The 18,365-nt window shown below is 50.4% G+C and overlaps 1 non-coding gene across 1 annotated transcript; it reads left to right on the top strand.

Moving 5' to 3' along the window:
* The first annotated feature begins 7,339 nt into the window (after positions 1 to 7,339).
* Positions 7,340 to 7,412, top strand: TRNAT-AGU (transfer RNA threonine (anticodon AGU)). Its single transcript has one exon. It is a non-coding gene; the product is annotated as a tRNA-Thr (tRNA).
* The last annotated feature ends 10,953 nt before the right edge of the window (positions 7,413 to 18,365 follow it).

Here is an 18,365-nt window from a genome sequence, read left to right as displayed (position 1 = left end):
GGATTCAGCTTATTCCTACATCTTCTTCATAAGAGGCTATGGGGTACATCATAGGCCTATGAAAAGACACTCCAGCTGAGGATTCTGCCCCATAGTGTGTGAGCAGCTAATCCAACAGGTTGCCCCTGGTTTGAAAAGGATGCAGATCTCACTAGCAAACAACTTGTGCTCCGGTGGTGAATGAAAGGTGCAACCCTGGAATTTATAGCCCAGCATTATCAGTAGAGGAATAGACACTCTGGGGTTGGAGGGAGGTGCCTCTGTATGGCTCTTCCAACAGTCTTGATGCTGATAGTTTTCCAGTGCACCTGCTATGCTCCTGCTATTCACCCTATTAACGCCGTGCCTCATCACTACCTGTGTGAACCTTATGCTCAAACACTGAGCCTCCTCCTTGTCAAATTTAACAACCACTTCATACCCTTTTTACAATCCCATCACACCTGCCACAGGATACCACCTAACCCAGTGCTTCCTCCTACCCATTGCTAAATTCACATCCTGCTCCCATATCCCACCTCACTTCTGTCAATAGCCATGGGAAGAAGACCCCCATTTCCTGCTACTGAAACACCTTACACACTTCTGTATGGAAATGATGCACATTGGGACCTCAAGGTACGCATGCACCTTATTCCTTTGGCAACACATGGGGGGCTCAGACCAGAGCTCCTCATATCACCATCTCCTCACTAATCCCCAGATCTCCTCGTGTCACAATCACAGCTCTGTCATGCTCCTCACACTAACCCTCAGATCTCCTCAGATGAATCAGAGCTATTCCATGGCACTCCATCTTATTCCTCCACCATTCAGTACGGTGCCCCTAGCACATTGAGTGCAGCGGATAACTCCCAATGGTGACTGCCATCACAGGGAGAGCAGGGGGTGGGGGAAAAGTGAAGTAATTAGAGTTATGTAGCACTAATAGTTAAGGCTACGTTTTATTCACGGGTATTTTTAGTAAAAGTCATGGACAGGTCACGGACAGTAAACAAAAATTCACAACCCATGGGTGCTCTGGGGGTGGTCTGCGGGCGCTGCAGGTGCTGGGGGTTTGGCTGGTGCTGGAGGAGACGGGGGGTGGCATGCGGCCCGGGACCCCTCTGATGCTGGGAGATGGCACACAGCCCGGGGCTCCTCTGGTGCTGGGGGAGGCAGGGGGCGGCGCGTTGTCCTGGACCCCTGCTCATGCTGGGAGGGGGGCCAGGCGGTGGCATGCAGCCCGGGACCCCTCTGGTGCTGGGGGAGGCAGGGGGCGGCGCGTGGCCCTGGACCCCTGCTCATGCTGGGAGGGGGGCCAGGCGGTGGCATGCAGCCCGGGACCCCTCTGGGGTTGGGAGGGGGGCCAGGCGGTGGCACGCAGCCCGAGACCCCTCTGGGGTTGGGAGGGGGGCCAGGCGGTGGCACGCAGCCTGAGACCCCTCTGGTGCTGGGGGAGGCAGGGGGCAGGGCATGGCCTGGGACCCCCGCTCATGCTGGGGGGGGGGGGTGATGGCGTGCGGTCCGGGACCCCTCTGGTGCTGGGGGAGAGGGGTGGCAGGGCTGGCAGGCTTCCTACCCGTCTCCGCGTATCTTCCATGACCTCCATGACAGACACACAGCCTTACTAATAGTCCAGCTGGGAAACTCACTCACTACTCTAGTCTCAGCATACTTTTGTGGTATTTGCCCATCAACCCCCAAGGTGCACAGCAACATGGACTTACATCATCTTTTTTGCCTGAAATTTCTCCCAGCACAGACACCCCAGTGGTGGGAGCAGTAGGAACCCTAAAGTGTTGGCAGCGACTGGCCTTTTTACCATCTTGTTGTCTAGACTTGTTGTAAGCAGGGTCGGATGACACAGGCCTGAAAGCATGGGTGGCTGCTGACCTCTTATCTACACAAGAGCTCTGCCGGGGGAGTGGCACCAGCTTCATAATCACAAGCCTTAGGAAGAAAAGGGGAGGTAAGAACAGCCTCAGAGACCATCCGAGTTGATAGACAACGTGACAGAAAGGCAAATCAAGCAGGAAGACAGTGAAAAGAGCTTTTCATCACAATATTATGCCAGTGACCCTTTCCTATTAACAATAGCCTCGTTTTCCATTATACAAAGCATCTACCTCTCATCTATGAGATTTCAGAAACCCACGCACTGTAATCATGTGATTGTCCGAACAGGAGTCTGAACACCGACTGTACCAAGTCATTTGCCTGATTTTCTTCTCCAATCCAGTGTTTCTCAAAGACCATACGTGCTTTTCCAGCTGAATCATTTCACTTATGCTCTGAGCACATGTTTTCTACATGCTTGTGTTTGGGATAGTTTTAGGGTAATTTTACTGACATTTGCCGTTACCAGGTGATCTCACAGGGCTTCTTTTCCCAGTATTTGTACAAAGCAGTTTTACTGGCTTTTAACTTCTTCACGTTTGTCAAACACGGGTCTCTGTCTTTGGATTCATGCTGGGTAATTTGATGTATTTCTGTACAAGTGCTACAGACAGCTCCATGCTTCTGGTGTGGGTAACAAAGGCCCAAGAGATGTTGTTCTGCCCACCTGATGGGAACACGTGTTTTTCTATGATAGGAGGAAGAAAATGCACAGCGTTACTAAGTTCTGATTTCTTCCAAGAGGAGTTGTTTTCTACATTGAAGTGACATGAAATTATGCAGCACAGAGCTGCAGTTCATTTTGAGCTACCTTTTGGCTCTTGGGATTGATGTATGTTCTGGACACATTTGACAATATTTCCTATTAGGAGCTATGGAACTCAGTGTCCTCTTTGGCATCTCTTGTTTCATCACTGAGGCGCAGGTGGCTTCTTTTCTGTCCTGGATGGTCTAATGCAAGTTATGTCTGCTCTCCACTGGTTTGTGAGGGACAAACAGAAACCTGCACGAATGTGTTCCTCAAACTGGAGACATTTCTTCAAGGGGACTTTCTGTTCTACCTGGTCAAACTCTTGTATGTTAATCCCAATCATCGCTGTAAAATTGAAGGAAGGCCTGTTAAAATAATTATGCATGTAATCCAAGTCACAACCTAGTCCATAGAAATTAGAGATGGAGAAGACCTAAAGCTTTTGATACTGTCTCGCATGACCTTCTTATAAACAAACTAGGGAAATGCAATCTAGATGGAACTACTGTAAGGTGGGTGCATAACTGGTTGGAAAACTGTTCCCAGAGAGGTTCACAGTGGTTCACAGTCATGCTGGAAGGGCATATCGAGAGGGGTCAGTTCTGTTCAATATCTGTATCAACGATTTAGACAATGCCACAGAAAGTACACTTATAAAGTTTGTGGACAATACCAAGCTGGGAGGGGTTTCAAGTGCTTTGGAGGATAGGATTAAAATTCAAAATGATCTGGACAAACTGAAGAAATGGTCTGAAGTCAATAGGATGAAATTGATCTGCAGAAAAGGACCTAGGGGTCACAGTGGATGAGAAGCTGGATATGAGTCGACAATGTGCCCTTGTTGCCAAGAAGGCTAACGGCATTTTGGGCTGTATAAGTCGGGGCATTGCCAGCAGATTGAGGGATGTGATCATTACCCTCTATTTGACATTGGTGAGGCCTCATCTGAAGTACTGTGTCTAGTTTTGGGCCCCACACTACAAGAAGGATGTGGAAAAATTGGAAAGAGTCGAGCGGAGGGCAACAAAAATGATTAGGGGTCTGGAGCACATGACTTATGAGGAGAGGCTGAGGGAACTGGGATAGTTTAGTCTGCAGAAGAGAAGAATGAAGGGGGATTTGATAGCTGCTTTCAACTATCTGAAAGGGGGTTCCAAAGAGGATGGATCTAGACTGTTCTCAGTGGTACCAGATGACAGAACAAGGAGTAATGGTCTCAAGTTGCAGTGGGGGAGGTTTAGGTTGGATATTCCCCCACTATTGTGGGGAACTTTCCTGGCTTCTGCACTTCCCTAGTGAAGTGGGCTAGCAAAAGGATCTGAGTCCTCGCTCCCACTTCCTTTACCCAGAGGCCTCCCTGCCCTTGAGGACTCCCCTTCCACTCTCCTGTGTGGCGGAGTCCTCGTAAACCCCGACAAGGCTGGGCCCAGGATTCCTGGGGGGCTTGACCCCCAACCCTGCTGTGGTCACCTGGGACAGGGGCTAGGGTGTCCCCACTCCGGGGTACTCTCTCTGCACTGGGCACCTCCCTGACCCACGGATCATTTCATACAATTTAAAGCAAATACAAGTTGTTTAATTAACAATTAATTTTAAAAAAGAATAAAGAAAAATGGGAAAGGTTAAAGGAAACACGTCACCCCGCTCTGTGGCCGGGAACATCACAACCAGTGTCTCTGGAACGTCAGGGCAGGTCACAGGCTGTTCCTTGTAGGTCCCAGGCTCCTTCTCAGGCCCTGGCTGTGCTGCAGAGACGCTGCGGGTTGGACACTTGGTCTGGCGGTGGCCACACGCTCTCAGGCTCTAGGTGGCAGGACCCTTCTTCCCAGCGTCGCCCCTGCCCTGTCAGGGTTACGATCCCCCCAAGTCTGGCCTGCAGAGCCTCTTGGCTGAGGTGTGGCTGAGGCCACTGCCCAGGGTCCCCCACCTCTCCCCAGCTGCTCCCCACACCCAGCCCCAGCTCCAGCTCCAGCCCCAGCCCCAGCCCCAGCCCCACTCGGCCTCAGCACGGCTGCTGCTGCTGCTCTGCCTTCAGCTCCTGGGCTGCTTGTCTGGCCCCTCTGGCTCCGGTTGCTGCAGCTCTGTTCCCAGGACAGCCCTGCTCTCTCTGGGCCGTGCTCTGGCTTTGGGGCTGCAGCTCTGCTCCCAGCTCAGCTCGGGCCCCTGCTCTCTCCTTAGCTAGCCCACCCGCCCTGTCAATCAGGCTGACCTGGAGCATTGGCCTCTCCCCATTAGGGTTACCATATTTCAACAGTCAAAGAAGAGAACGGTGGGAGCCCCGCCCCTGCCCCTCCCACTTCCCACCCCCTGACTGCCCCCCTCAGAACTCCCAACCCCCCCAGCTCCTTGTCCCCTGACTGCCCCCTCCTGAGACGCCCCCATGCTAACTGCCCCCCAGGACCCTACCCCCTACCTGTCCCCTGACTGCCCAAAACCTTATCCACACCCCCACCCCCTCACAGACCCCCGGGACTCCCACACCCCATCCAACCACTCCCCGCCCCCGACAGACCCCCAGAACTCCCGACCCATCTAAACCCCTCTGCTCCCTGCCTGCCTCAACCCCTCTTCACACCCTTGCCCCCTGACAGCCCCCCAGAACTCCCGACCCATCTAAACCTCCCTGCTCCCTCACCCCTGACTGCTCCGATCCCTCTCCCCACCCCTGACCCCTGACAGCTCCCCCCAGAACTCCCAACCCCCCTGCTCCTTGTCCCCTGATTGCCCCCTCCTGAGACCCCCCCCATCCTAACTGCCCCCCTAGGACCCTACCTGTCCCCTGACTGCCCAAAACCTTATCCACATCCCCCCCCCCTGACAGCCCCCCCCCAGAACTCCTGACCCATCCAACCCTCCCCCTGCTCCCTGTCTCTTGACTACCCCCTCCAGAACCCCCCTGCCCCTTCTCCGACCCCCTGGCCCCCTTACCGTGCCACTCAGAACAGCATGTCGGGCTCCCCCACGGAGCGCAAAGCCTGGTTCCTGCCCTCGCAGAGTGCTGCGGAGCAGCGCGCTGGGCAGCAGGGGAGGGGGCACAGGGGGAGCAGCTCCAGACTGCTGGAGGCCTGAGGCGAACGGCCGGCGATCTGCGAATGCAGGGTGGGGAGAGAGGAGGGGAGTGATCTGAAGCTGCAAGGGAGAGGAGGGGGAAGCGGAGGAGGGGCTCTGGCTGCTGGAGCCCTGTGCGAGTGGCTCGATCTGGCTGGGTTCCCTGTCAGCCGCGCCGCGCTCTGCATGCGGGGGGGAGGGGAAATCCTGACATTTACAAATTCTCCCCGGACGCTATTTTTAAACTCAAAAAGCCGGACATGTCCAGGAGAATCCAGACGAATGGTAACCCTACTCCCCATTGTTCCTGGGGACTGTCAGTCTCAGGCTCCTGATTTCCCATCGACCTTTTAGTGCTGGGAGCTAGCAACCAAAACACCCCACTGCGTGTTAGTAAGGGGGCAACAGTCCCCTTACATTAGGAAAAACTTTTTCACTAGGAGGCTAGTGAAGCACTGGAATGGGTTACCTAGGGAGGTGGTGGAAACTCCACCCTTAGAGGTTTTTAAGGTCAGGCTTGACAAAGCCCTGGCTGGGATGATTTAGTTGGGGTTGGTCCTGCTTTGAGCAGGGGGTTGGACTAGATGACCTCCTGAGATCTCTTCAAATCCTGATAGTCTATGATTCAATAAGGACAAATGCAAAGTACTCCATTTAGGAAGGACCAATCAGTTGTACACATACAAAATGGGAAATGACTGCCTAGGAAGGAGTACTGTGAAAAGGGATTTGGGGGTCATAGTGGACCAAAAGCTAAATATGAGTCAACAGTGTAACAGTGTTGCAAAAAAAGCGAACATCATTCTGGGATGTATTAGCAGGAGTGTTGTAAGCAAGACACGAGAAGTAATTCTTCCGCTCTACTCCGCGTTGATTAGGCCTCAGCTGGAGTATTGTGTCCAGTTCTGGGTGCCACTTTTCAGGAAAGATGTGGACAAATTGGAGAAACTCAAAAGAAGAACAACAAAAATGATTAAAGGTCTAGAAAATATGACATTTTTTATTGAAAAATCAGGTTTGTTTAGTCTGGAAAAGAGAAGACTGAGAGGGGACATGATAACAGTTTTCAAGTACATAAAAGGTTGTTACAAGGTGGAGGGAGAAAAATTGTTCTTCTGAACCTCTGAGGATAGGACAAGAAGCAATGGGCTTAAATTGCAGCAATGGCGACTTTGGTTGGACATTAGGAAAAACTTCCTAACTGTCAGGGTGGTTAAGCACTGGAATAAATTGCCGAGGGAGGTTGTGGAATCTCCATAATTGGAGATTTTTAAGAGCAGGTTGGACAAACACCTGTCAGGGATGATCTAGATAATACTTAATTCTGCCATGAGTGCAGAGGACTGGACTAGACGACCTTTCGAGGTCCCTTCCAGTCCTATGATTTAAATCAGCTTCTGTACCAGATGACTGGAGGATAGCTACTGTGACATCAATTTTTAAAAAAGGCTCTAGAGGTGATCCCAGCAATTACAGACCGGTAAGCCTGACTTCAGTACTAGGTAAACTGGTAAAAGTATAGTAAAGGACAGTGTGGTTTAAAATTTAATTGTAACACAGTAAAAGCTCAGTCAGCCTGGGTTTTGTGCAACTGCATAGAATGTAGTGATGAAAAATGATTATTGTACACTCTTGTCCGGGGAAAAGCACACCATACCAAGAGGCTCCATAGCTCAGGGGTGAGAGCACTGGTCTAGTAAACCAGGGGTCGTGAGTTCAAATCTCACTGGGGCCTTGGTCAGTTAGGGTGTTTTTTCTTTATTTCAGCAATTCAGTCACACCATTTTTAGCGAAACTTAATTTTACTTTATGTAGGTTAAATTTAAGCTGCATCACTTGACAGGCAGTGCAAAAATGCACAGGGCTGGCAGGTATGAGCTACACAAGCAATGAGTCATTGGGGCTAGAATGCAACTGGTTAACCCTCCCTGGACTGCTTTTGCTGTATATTGAAAGCAATTTATTAACACCCCCCACCCGACCGTCCCTCCCTCGGCACTGCATTTGCCGTATGATGAATGCAACCTATTAACCCCTCCCCGCACTGCATTTGCCGTATGATGAATGCAACCTATTAACCCCTCCCCGCACTGCATTTGCCGTATGATGAATGCAACCTATTAACCCCTCCCCGCACTGCATTTGCTGTATGATGGATCCTACCTATTAAACACCCCCTCCCTCTCCCTCCCCCCCCCCCAGCATTTGCTGTATGATGCTCTTCTGTGAAAGAAATTGAGAAATTCCTTGGAGATAATTAATCTCTCTTTGTATCAAGAGGCAAATGCAAAGTGTATCACTAGAGCTCAGTAATTAGTAGAGCTACTTGAGAAATGGTAAGTGTATTTTGTGGGGAGCCTCAACCCTGTGCCAGCAGAGGGGTGAGCCTAGAGATAAGTTATTGTTTGGTTCTGCGTTGGTTATCCCCTTCCTATGATCTCCACAAAGGCAGCTCCTGTAAGAATGGCAGTGAGCTATGTGCTGAAGGTAGCATGCTCCTACCTTGTCTCTGCATGACAACTGAGCTAAGGGAGTTTGCAAGATTGTGTGTGTGTGTGTGTGAAACTATTGTAAAGATAGAGAAACTGAAATTGGCAGAAGTTTCAGTCAAAAGTTAACATAATATGCAAGAGTAAATCATTGTTATTGTAACCCAAGTTACTGGAAAACTGAGATTTGTGACAATGTTTCATTCTAAATCCCATTAATCTTCAGACTATTGTGGCTACAAGCCTGTTTATCCTGCACTTCATTCCAGCTCTCTCTCCATTGTTTTGCTGTCATTGGATGATATCCAACAAGATCTTTGCAGCTCAAGTTCAATTTTGAGAAGTGGCTTGTGTTTTAGTTGGCATATGCCTGACAGCTATGAAAATTATCCCTTTAAAAAAAATCACCCTTTTTTCCTTCTGTCTGCAAGATTGTGGGGTGGTAGGAACACGTTTACTGAGTTCTTGATCTAGATGTGGTTCATTTCATCCTCAGGATCCTATGGCATGAAGGAAGGATTGCAATACATAACTCCAAACTTTCTCATGCCTCCTGTTAAACATGAACCCTATCCAAAGATCATTGATGTCAATGGCCCTTGGATTACCTCCTAACTAAACTCCTTTGCAACTTTCAGCCCCCCATTATTCTCTTCTAAACCCATTGGGAGCAGCTCTGCTTGAGGAAAAGGTCTCCTGGAGAACATACTTCTGGATCTGTAGACTAATATCAGGTTAAATGTGTGCGGTAGGGTTGCCAACTTTCTAATCCCACAAAACCGAACACTCTTGTCCTGCCCCTGCCCCACCCCACCCCCTCCACAAGGACCCATTCCTTCTCTGAGGCCCTGCCCCTTCTCCAAGGCCCTGCCCCCACCTTTTCCATCCCCCCTCCCTCCATCACTCGCTCACTTTCTCCACCCTCACTTTCATTGGGCTGGGGCAGGGGGTTGGGGTGCAGGAGGGGGTGCGGGCTCCCTGGTGGGGTCATGGATGAGGGGTTTTGGGGGCAGGAGGGGGTTCAGGGCTGGGGTGGGTGGTTGGGGTATGGAAGGAGGTGTGAGGTGCTGGTTCTGGGAGGGAGTGGGGTGCGGGAGGGGCTCAGGGCTGGGCAAGGGGGTTGGGGTGCGGGCCCTAGGAGGGGGTTCTGACCTGGGGTGGGGGTTGGGATTTCGGAGGGGGTTCGGGGTGCAGGCTCCAGATGGGCGGCACTTACCTCAGGTGCCTCCCAGTCCATGGTACAGCGGGGCTAAGGCAGGCTCCCTGCCTGCCCTGGCTCTGCGCGGTTCCCAGAAGTGAATGGCAGTCCAGCTCCTAGGCGCAGGGGCGGCCAGGCGGCTCTGCGTGGTGCACACTGCCTGTGCCTGCAGGTGCCGCCCCCACAGCTCCCATTGGCTGCAGTTTCCACCGGTGCTCAGGGTGGGGGACAGTGCGCAGTGTTTCCCTGATCGCCCCTGCGCCTAGGGGCCACAGGGGCATGCCGGCTGCTTCCAGGAGACACGCGTAGCCAAGCAGAAAGCCTGCCTTAGCCCTGCTGTGCCACTGACTGGACTTTTAACAGCAGTGCTGACCAGAGCTGCCAGGGTCCCTTTTGGACAGGGCGTTACATTCGAAAACCGAATGCCTGGCAACCCTAGTGTGCGGGAAGAAAGTGGGTCAGACACTAGCCTCAGCTATGAGAGGTGGTAAGCAAGAGGACTTCAAAGGGTGTTATACTGAAATGTGCCAGACATGCATGGACTTTGGGGACAATAAGTGTTAAATGTGATTTCGGGGTCCTGGCTTGCTAAGTGGATTTCCTGGGGACTCGCTGGGGGTGGTTAATCCAAATTCCCCAACACCACTATGACACTGTCTTGGGGCACCCAGAACCACAAGCCAATGTGTTACCCTCCCCTCCCCCCCGCCCCCCCGCCTCAGCAAGAGACAGCTTTGCTGGAACATAAACTGTGTGTCAGTGTAACCATGCCTATGTGGGTCACAACTGAGAATACCAAATTCAGGTCAAACTGCTGAAAAATAGGACGGACACACCCCAAAACCGGTGGTTATTCTCCCATAAGATATACCAAACCAGCAACAACAGTAAACTTCTATTTCGCCACACTGGCTAACAAGAAGTCAGAAAAGTAGGTCCTCGCCTATTCCAGTCCTTGTATCGCCACCAAAAACACTAGACTTAAAGATGGGTGGTTCTTTAAAACCAATTTAATCAAATAAAAGGTTCTGCTGATCGCAAAGGACCAGCCACACACCCAGGTCAATATATAACTCAGATCTTACCCAAAAATCACACTGATGACAATCCTTTAGTATCTAAAATCTAAAGGTTTATTCATAAAAAGAAAGAAAGGTAAGAGTTAAAATTGATTAAAGGAATCAAATACATACAGTAATTGCAAAGTTCTTGGAGCAGTGATGGAATAAACGGCTGACTTAAGTCAAGTCTCTGGTTGCTTCCATATCATTGGAAGGTCCTCGGTTAAAATGCTCCCATTAGTATAAGTCCATAGTCCAGAGGCTGGAGCAGGAAAGAGGCTGGAGCAGGATAGAGATGCAGTGGCCTTTCCAGGGCCTTTTATAGCTTCTGCCATGTGGAGGGAAACCCCTTGTTTCAAACAAAGCCCTCAGCACAGCTAATGGAAAATTACCGGTAGCAAGATGGTGTCTGGAGTCACATAGGCAAGTCACATGTCCATGCATGACTTCACTTAGGGCACGTCTACACTGGCAAAGTTACAGCGCCAGCAGTTACAGCGCTGCTCAGAGAGCGCAGAAGGAAAACCGCTGTTTTGTGTTCATACTGACAACTGCCTGCGCAATAGCGTGTTCATACTTGCTGCACTTGCAGTGGTATTTGGAGCAGTGCACTCTGGGCAGCTATCCCACAGAGCAACTCTTCCGCTTCTGCCGCTAAGACTTGTGGGAACGCAGAGGGGTTTGCGGGACATCCTGGATCCAGTCCCAATGCCCCATTATGCATTGCTTCGCATCAGGGCCGGCTCTACTGTTTTTGCCGCCCCAAGCAGCACGCCGAATTGCCGCCGTGGACGGCGGGGGCAGTCAGTGTGCCTTTAGGGCGGCACGCATCTTTCAGCCGGAAGACAGAAGCCGCCGAATTGCCGCCACGGGCAGCAGAACATAGAAGCTGCCACCGAATTGCCGCCGCCACGGAAACGCATGTGCCGCCCTAACGGCGCATGGACTGGCCCTGCCGTCCGCAGCGGCAATTCGGCGCGCTGCTTGGAGTGGCAAAAACACGCGGATTGCCGCCCCTTGCAGATTGCCGCCCCAAGCACCTGCTTGGAATGCTGGTGCCTGGAGCCGGCCCTGCTTCGCATCCCAGCAATCCCTGTGCTTCCGTCCACATTTGGCGCCATCTTTCAATGGTTTGTGTACTGTGCGCCCCACCTCTTTTGGGCTGCAGGAATGGATCCTGCACTGCTGACCAATATGCTGCTCGCTCTGACCAACACGTCACGAGTGGCAGTGGAGTTATTCCTTAAATTACAAAGGCAAAAGGAGTGTGACCGTGATCTTGCCATATGTAATAGCTACGACACGAGATTGCTTGTGGCATTCACAGAGGTGCTGACCATAGGCGCTGACTCTGTGGGTGCAGTGGGGCTGGAGCACCCATGGGGAAAAATTACCAGCAGCCAAGCTCCCCCCGCCTTCTCCTCTCCCGAGCGCACCGTGTCCCCCGCTTAGGGGACTGTGTGATGAGCTCGCCCCAGCCCTGCGGTGCAAGGACACAAGAATGAGAGCTGCCCTGTTGCTGGAGAAGCGCTTGGTGAGTGCACTGTGGAAGCTGGCTACTCCAGACTGCTACCGATCGGTCACTAACCAGCCATACACGGGGTAACTTGACAGCAGCAAGGAGCGGTTCAACAACAGGCTGAGCAAGGGCAGAATGACTGTTGAGTGTGCTTTTGGCTGTTTAAAAGCCTGTTATGATACCTGTATGGGAAGCTGGACATGGCCAATTAGGATGACCAGACACCAAGTGTAAAAAATCGGGACGGGAGTGGGGGGTAATAGGAACCTATATAAGAAAAAAACCCCAAAATCAGGACTGTCCCTATAAAATCGGGACATCTGGTCACTCTATGGCTGATGGCAATATTCCTAGTGGGTAGGGATCTGAAAGACTGATACCTACCAGGGCCCTTCACTGCTGTTAAGATTTAGTGTGTGTTTAGACCATTTTATTGTTTTTTATATGTTTCCTCTGAACACTGTTTATCCTTGAATCAATGCACCCTGCTTAGGATCCTGTCTGGGCTCTGGTGAGAGCGCTGTCATTGTCCTTAGAGAGACACCAAGGAGCAGGGGCTGAATGTTTGCCAGAGCAACTGGAGAGAATCACAGTACAGAGCAGGGGGCTGCGGCCTAACATCCCAGTCAGATGGGTCCCTTTCCAGAGAGAGGTGGTGGCTAGGGGCCCCAGTGGGCATTCCTGGAGCAGACCATGGAGGGAATTAATGGTGCAGTTTCCTTGGGATCAGGCACAAGCCTAGGATTCAGGAGATTGTTTGTTCTGCCTCTGGCAAATCTTTGTGCCCATATGTAAAATGGAGATAATGGCATTTCCCTGCTTCGCTGCGGAGTTGTAAAGATACAGCCATTGCCGCATGTGAAAGGCTCAGATCCTGGGGTCATGAGAGTCATAGAAATGCCTTAAATGGACTTGCTTTTCACCAGTTTCTGAAAATCTTTCTAAAAGTATTTTAAACCCTCCTCAGTTATTTATTTCTTTCAAATATTTAATCCTGTATCCCCCTGAAATGAATGACTCAGACTTGTTTATTCCAGTATATACAATGCCAAATGTTAATGAACAATTAAGGGAGGGTAAAATAATTAATGCCAGTCAACACAGATGTATGGAAAATAGATCCTGTCAAATTAACTTGATGTCTTTGTTTGATGACAGTACAAGTTTGGTTGATAAAGGTAATAATATTGATGTAATATCTTTAGAATTATGTAAAGCATTTGACTGGTTACCACATGACATTTTAATTAAAAAACTAGAAAGATATAAAATTAGCATGGCTCATATTAAATGGACTAAAAGCTGGTAATGGATAGGTCTCAAAATATAATTGTAAATGGGAAATCACCATCAAACCAGTATGTTTCCAGTGGGATCCCGCAGGGATTGTTTCTTGGCCCTATTCCGTTTAACATTTTTATCAGTGACCTGAAAGAAACCATAAAATCATCACTGATAAAGTTTGCAAATGACACAAAAATTAGGGGAGTAGTAAATAATGAAGAGGACAGGTCACTGATAAGAGCAATCTGGATCGCTTGGTAAATTGGACACAAGCAAAGAATATGTGCTTTAATATGGCTAAATGTTAACGTACACATCTAGGAACAAAGGGTGTAGGCCCCACTTACAGGATGGAGGGCTCTATCCTGGGAAGTGGTGACTCTGAAAACAGTTTGAGGACTGTGGTAGAGAATCAGCTCAACCTTAATTCCCTGTGTGACTCTGAGGCCAAAAGGAATAATGCGATCCCTTGATGCACAAAGAGGGGAATCTCAAGTAGGAGTAAAGAGGTTATTTTACCTCTGTATTTAGCACTGCTGCAACCTCTGCTGGAATCCGGTGTCCAGTTCCAATGTCCACAATTCAAATTGGAGAGGGATCATAGAAGATTGATTAAAAGGTTTAGAAAACCTGCCTTAAAGTGATAGACTCAAGGAATTACACCTATTTATCTTAACAAAGAGAAGATTAAGAGGTGACTTGGTTAGTCTATAAGTACCTACATGGGGACAAATATTTAATAATGGGATCTTCATTCTAGCTGAGCAATGTATAACACAAGACAATGGATAGAAGTTGAAGCTAGACAAATTCAGACCAGAAATAAGACATAAATATTTTAACAGTGAGGGTAAATAACCCTTGGAACAATTTACTCAGGGTTGTGGTGGATTCTCCATCACTGACAATTTTTAAATCAAGACTGGAGATTTTTCAAAAATATGATGCTCTAGGAATTATTTTGGGGAAGCTGTATGGCCTGTGCTATACAGGAGGTCAGACTGGAGGATCACAATGGTTCCTTCTGGCCCTGGAATCTATGAATCTATTAAAAAACTGTCACTGAAACCAATGGGGCTGCAGGATTTGACTCCCAAAGTTATAGAAAGACAATGTTCAGTAGGGTTACCATCCACCCGTATTTCCCTGGACATCTCCGGCTTTTGCATCTTTAAATAGCTGTCCAGGAGGAATTGGTAACAAGGTTAAAAGGTCCAGGATTTTTCCTCCTCTCCTCCCTCCCTCCCATCCATACAGAGTGTGGCCTCGCTGATTGGGCGGCCGGGCCTGATTGAGCCGCTCCCATTGGCCTCCAGCAGCCAGAGCCCCTCCCCTGCTCGCCCCCCCCACCTGCAGCCTGGAGTAACAACAAAAACAGTCTCCCCCGCAGCGTGTTTTGCCTACACGTGGAGCCAGCAGACATGGGCATGGTAAGGGGAGTCCCAGGGCACAGTCAGGGAGCAGGGGGAGGATTGTGGGTCGGGAGTTCAGGGGGGGGCTGACAAGGGGCGGGAAGTGGTTGGATGGGGAGTGGGAGTCCTGGGGGCCTGTCTGGGGGTGGGGGTGTGAATATGGGGTGGGGGACGGCGGGTTATAGTCTTTTGTGGTGCCCGAGCCCCAGCAATATCCAGGGCCAGGGGCCCTGCTCCAGTAGGGTTACCATACGTCCGGATTTTCCCGGACATGTCCGGCTTTTTGGTCCTCAAATCCCCGTCTGGGAGGAATTTCCAAAAAGCAGGACATGTCCAGGAAAATAGGGAGGCATGGTAAGGGGACTGCCCCCTCCCCGAGCTCCAACTTTCCGGGGCCAAGCGGCGGCTGTTCATTCTCCCCAGCTGGGCAGCCAGACTCGGGAACAGCCATTGCTGCAGCGCCCACTGCCACAAAGGGAAGTGCTAAACATGTAGCGCTCGGCGGCTGCAGCTCTGGTGCTCGGGGCGTGAACCCCCTGAGCCCCTGCGTTTCCCAGGCCTCCCTCCAGCGCTTGCGGAGGGAGGAAGAATGGTGGGGGGGTGGCTTTTTGTTTTGTTTTTTTGCTCTGCCGCTGTTTTTTTTGTTTGTTTGTTTTTTCCCTCTGGTCACCCTGGGGGTGGAGTTGGGGCGGGGATGGGGCCCCGTGGAGTGTCCTCTTTTCGCAGGATTGAAATATGGTAACCCTATGTTCAGGGGAAAAATTCTACCCCTTTTTTCAGGATTTCCAGCTTAATGAATATAGAATCATAGGATTAGAGTTGGAAGAAACCTCAGGAGGTCATCTAGTCCAACCCCCTGCTCAAAGCAGGACCAACACCTACTAAATCATCCCAGCCAGGGCTTTGTCAAGTCGGGCCTTAAAAACCTCTAAGGATGGAGATTCCACCACTTCCCTAGGTAACTCATTCCAGTGCTTCACCATCCTGCTAGTAAAATAGTGTTTCCTAATATCCAACCTAGACCTCCCCCATCGCAACTTGAGACCATTACTCCTTGTTCTGTCATCTGCCACCACTGAGAACAGTCTAGATCCATCTTCTTTGGAACCCCTTTTCAGGTAGCTGAAGGCTGCTATCAAATCCCCCCTCCCTCTTCTCTTCTGCAGACTAAATAGCCCCAGTTCCCTCAGCCTCTCCTCATAAATCATGTGCCCATCTCCCTAATCATTTTCGTTGCCCTCCACTGGACTCTCTCCAATTTGTCCACATCCTTTCTGTAGTGGGGCGCCCAAAACTGGACGCAATACTCCAGATGTGGCCTCACCCGTGTCGGATAGAGGGGAATAATCACTTCCCTCAATCTGCCAGCAATGCTCCTACTAATGCAGCCCAATATGCCGTTAGCCTTCTTGGCAACAAGGGCACACTGCTGACTCATATCCAGCTTCTCGTTCACTGTTATCCCCTGGTCCTTTTCTTCAGAACTGCCTCTTAGACAGTCAGTCCCAAGCCTGTAGCCGTGCATGGGATTCTTCCATCCTAAGTGCAGGACTCTGCACTTGTCCTTGTTGAACCTCATCAGATTTTTTTTGGCCCAATCCTCCAATTTGTCTAGGTCACTCTGGACCCTATCTCTACCTCTCCCCACAGTTTAGTGTCATCTGCAAACTTGCTGAGGGTGCAATCCATCCCATCATCCAGAGCATTAATGAAAATGTTGAGCAAAACAGGCCCCAGGACCTTGCCACTGGCTGCCAGCTAGACATCGAGTTGCTGATCACTACCCGTTGAGCCCAATGATCTAGCCAGCTTTCTATCCACCGTATAGTCCATTCATCCAGTCCATACTTTTTTAATTTGCTGGCAAGAATACTGTGGGAGACCATATCAAAAGCTTTGCTAAAGTCAAGGTATATCACATCCACTGCTTTCCCCATATCCACAGAGCCAGTTATCTCACCATAGAAGCCAATCAGGTTGGTGAAGCATGACTTGCCTTTGGTGAATCCATGTTGACTTTTCCTGATCACCCTCCTCTCCTCCAAGTGCTTCAAATGGATTCCTTGAGGACCTGCTCCATGATTTTTCTGAGGACTGAGGTTAGGCTGACTGGTCTGTTGTTCCCCGGATTCTTCTTCTTCCCTTTTTTAAAGTTGGGCACTATATTTGCCTTTTCCCATCATCTGGGACCTCCCACAATCGCCACGAGTTTTCAAAGATAACGGCCAGTGGTTCTGCAATCACATCAGCCAATTCCCTCAGCACCCACAGATGCATTGCATCCGGCCCCATGGACTTGTGCATGTCCAGCTTTTCTAAATAGTCCTTAACCTGTTCTTTCACCCTGATGGCTGCTCACCTCCTCCCCATACTGTGTTGCCCAGTGCAGCAGTCTGGGAGCTGACCTTGTCTGCGAAGACCAAGGCAAAAAAAGCATTGAGTACTTCAGCTTTTTTCACATCATCTGTCAGTAGGTTGCCTCTCCCATTCAGTAAGAGTCCCACCATAGGCGCTGACTCTGTTGGTGCTCTGAGGCTGGAGCACCCACGGGGAAAAATTAGTGAAAAATTAGCAGCCAAGCTCCCCACCGTGCCCCGTCCCCCCACATCACCTCACCTCACCTCCTCCTATGCCTCCTCCCCTGAGCGCGCTGCATCCCTGCTCCTCCCCCCTCCATCCAAGCGCTTGCAACCGCCAAACAGCTGTAGCAAGCTCTGGGAGGGAGGGGGGAGGAGCGGGAACGTGGCGCGCTCAGTAAAGGAGCTTGGAAAGAGGTGGGGAAGGAGTCGAATAGGGGCAAGGAGGGGGCGGAGACTTTGGGGAAGGGGTTGGAATGGGGGCGGGAGGGGCCAGGGCAGGAGTGGAGTTGGGGTGTGGCCAGGGGCGGGGGGGGGGGCGAGCACCCATTGGTGCCATTAGAATTCGGCACCTATGGGTCCCACACTTCCCCTGACCTTTTTCTTGTTGCTAACATACCTGTCGAAACCCTTCTTGTTACCCTTCACATCCCTTGCTAGTTGCTTGGTTCCTCCAGCACTTGCACCAGGAAGTTGTCTCCAACACTCTCCAAAAACTTCCTGAATTGTCTGTGCACTGCTCTCCCAGCAGATATCAGGGTGATTGAAGTCCCCCACGTAGGGTGACCTGATGTCCCAATTTTATAGGGACAGTCCCAATTTTGGGGTCTTTTTCTTATATAGGCTTCTATTACCCCCCACCCCCGTCCTGATTTTTCACATTTGCCGTCTGGTCACCTTACCCCCATGAGAACCAGGGCCTGTGATCTAGTAACTTCTGTTAGTTGTCCGAAGAAAGCCTCGTCTACCTCATCCTCCTGGTCTGGTGGTCTATAGCAGACGCCCACCACGACATCACCCCTGTTGCTCTTGCCTCTAAACTTAATCCAAAGACTCTCAACTGGCTTTTCTCCAGTTTCATACTGGAGCTCTGAGCAATCATACTGCTCTCTTACAGTCCCCTGTTCCCACAAAGGCATTGGGCTTTTAGAACAGTGTTTTCAGAAACTTAAAAGTCTGAAATATTGTGCCAGTCCTTTAGAGCTTTTCTAAAGAGTTTAAATCTGGGCCCTAAATTTACAAGCTGTGACTGAATGCACTCAGTGGATCTACATGGCTGGTCATGGATGAGTCGGTAGGATCGGGCCCTAATATTTTTAACTTTGCGCCCTGCAGGACTCTCTCACCAGTTCCTTGTATCCCTAGATG

Source organism: Chrysemys picta, chromosome 18 (assembly GCF_011386835.1).
Source record: "Chrysemys picta bellii isolate R12L10 chromosome 18, ASM1138683v2, whole genome shotgun sequence".
Lineage (NCBI taxonomy): Eukaryota > Metazoa > Chordata > Testudines > Emydidae > Chrysemys > Chrysemys picta.
Note: the sequence above shows the minus strand (reverse complement) of the source record. Positions and strands in the feature narration are given on the sequence as shown.